Below are 3,023 nucleotides of genomic sequence, written 5' to 3'. Positions count from 1 at the left end.
TTTATTTAAATATTGGTATTTGTATTGAAAAAAAATCTAACCCTGGGTCCATCACTATGTGGGATTTATTCCTGAACAGATCCAGCAGCGAAGTATTTGTATGCGTCCAGACTTTTATACGGTTTCAAACTTTTCTGTGTAAATCTCGACGACTTACTCACCAGATACATGTGTAGATCCAGTTGTCCAAGACAAGCGGAAGCGTATCAACAGTCCAAGTTCTTATCGGTGAAAACATTGTCTTTGACATCAAATATGGGTCCTCTATGGCAAGTGTCTCTAATTTTTCCACCTACCTTCGTTTATTATCACCTTCTAAATGTTTAACGGTATCAGACAAAATTCTGGAATTCATGCTATAAGACATTTTCGTTTCGTCTCAACGGACTTAGCATTGAACAATGCTTTGTTTGACTGGAAATATGGCGAGTCACATGATTTTATGACATAGGTCCATGACCTCTATTGGCCTTTGTGGGCCTGCCAAAGTGACATTGAAAAAAAGACAGCAGCTTCTTTGTACAACTTAAAAACAACATATACAATGTACTTGTAAGTGGGAGATTGAAATCATGCATTTGTCTTTAAATGATGGTCAGCATCATGTTTGAAGCACAATCGATCTCAAGCAATAAATATCATGGCTAAAACAAGGTGATAGTCACCATAACATAAATCACACCATGATCAAAGAAATGAGAAATACAGCAACAATAATCTGCATAAGACTGAAAGAAACCAGGGAACTAAACACAAGCAAACTGGCAAGAGAACGAGGAGCACCAGATGTCCTCAAATCACATTGGTGTCATTGTTTTTGAGACTGCACTTCTTCATGTTGCAGATTTAGAGGATTTCAACACCAGATTTTAGCAACCTTTAAGTCTGTCAAAGTGTGAGCACTTCTATTTATCCTTGGGCCTATTTTTCAGTTAACTTGAAAACCAGGCAGGAATGTTTTTCTTAATTTCTTGGGTGTTTTCACTGACAAAAGAATTAACATGGATCAATTGCTCCTGGATTGTTCTGGCCACCTTGGAAGACTTTTCAAATCTCAACTGAGCAGGCTACATCAGTTCATACAACAAGGCTGAGTAAGTGCATACCAGCTTGAGTTGGTGCTGAAAAATTCAACAATTTATGCTTCAAGTTAGAGGCACACCTCAAACCACTTATGGTATAATTCTTTATATGCAATAAGTAACCGTTGTTAGGATGCCTGGTAGAGAGGCCAGTGCCTGTTCTCAGGCGTTCACGTCTTTTAGAGTTTGCATAAATCATAATTTAAAAAAAGAATCATATTTATGCGGAATGCATAAATAAGGCATAAATCAATAAATCAACCAATTTAGGCTAACCTGTCCAAACTAAGACTTGTTGCAGGAACTGATGAAGTCACTCGGATGAGAGGTGAAATGTCTCTAGGACACCAGAACAGCCCAATTTCGATCAATTCCTTATCATTCTTTTGTCAGTGAAAACACCACAGAAATGAAGAAACAAAATCTGACCTGTTTATCAAGTCAACTGATTATTGCGATTGGTTCAATGCCCTTAGAATGAAATGGCCTGGATGAATTATTATACAGGTTCCTGTAATGAATTTGTTGTGTTGAAGCATGTTGTAGATGTTCCTCCATGTGGTAGTCCAGTGTTGCATGGACTGCAGATTTTGTCTGTCTCAGAAACTATGATCAAGTCCCACATCACCATCATGACTTTCACAACGCCAAGACTTTGTTACCTTGTCACATATGAACTTCGTCAGAATACACTTGACGTGGGAAAAAATAAAATAACTGTCAGACTCAAACATGTACAACGCCAGCTCAGAATGTCCCCAGGGTACAGTAAATGAGATTTTATTGGGTACGATGTCTGAATTCATAGATTTGTGCTGTGACACTTGATTTGATTGTAAAATGTTGATAATTCAGCGACTCAGAAAATTAGCATAAAATCCAAAATATCGGCAGAGCCAAGATTGCTCATTGGTTTAGTGGAAAGTATACCAGTCAGTCTCGCGAGGCGGTAATTCTGGACTGAAACTGACACTCCATCAGAGATGGCGCATGAGTCAGGTGAGTTGGAGACCTTTACCCTTAAGTTGGAGGAGGCAGAGACTGAAGCCCTCTCCACACAAGAGCAAGAAGACTCCCCCACCCTGCCACAAGAAAAGCTTCACTCTTCACGGTGAGAACCATCTCTGAAGAAGCATCGCTTCAAGAAGCAGTTAAAGAGTCAAGAAGAAGGCTACGCGACGCTTGTGAAGAAAGAAACTGAGAGAGCAGACGGGTAGATTGCTCTATTTTAGAAGCAGATCAAACTATCGGTAACCTTGCTCTATCAGAGGGAAACAAACCTACATATTCGGCTCTGAGAAGAAAGGCATTCCAGGTTGCAGCTATTTTGTTTTGTGTAAAATGTAAGAAAACAAACTGATTGATGCCTGTATCCCAATTGCTAGCATGATGGTCAGTGTTACTACACTCTACAATGTATTATGGTTCTTAAAATCTCTCTGTATCCACCTTCAAACCTTCCTTGAGTCACCGTTCAGTATTATTAGGATAATCCTGGTCTTGAGCATCAAATCTATATAAATATCTACCTTGGAATCTTAAAATACCCAACAATAGCATCTGAGTCCTGGTAGGTTTGGAATGCCAAATAAATATCCTAATTTTATAAGGATCAGGATCAGATACTGTATCTTGGTTTGATATTTAATTCTACCCAGACCAATCTAATCCAGATTGAATGTTTTGAATACTGGCCCCACCTCGTACATGTGATATGGTGATGTGACAAAACATAACAAACTGTAGCTACAGTATATGGCTGTCAAATTTACAAAAGTCTAACCTCAGATGGTTCAGATCCAGTCCTCACAAGTACACATTTATGCTTGTAAAAATGAAAATGCCCACTTTAATATTTCAACTTTATTATCCATCCATCCTTGCTATGAGTCAAGCACAGGGCACACAGAGACAGAAAACCACTCACAATTAAATTCACAC

Source organism: Syngnathoides biaculeatus, chromosome 15 (genome assembly GCF_019802595.1).
Source record: "Syngnathoides biaculeatus isolate LvHL_M chromosome 15, ASM1980259v1, whole genome shotgun sequence".
NCBI lineage: Eukaryota > Metazoa > Chordata > Actinopteri > Syngnathiformes > Syngnathidae > Syngnathoides > Syngnathoides biaculeatus.
This window is presented reverse-complemented; position numbering follows the sequence as displayed.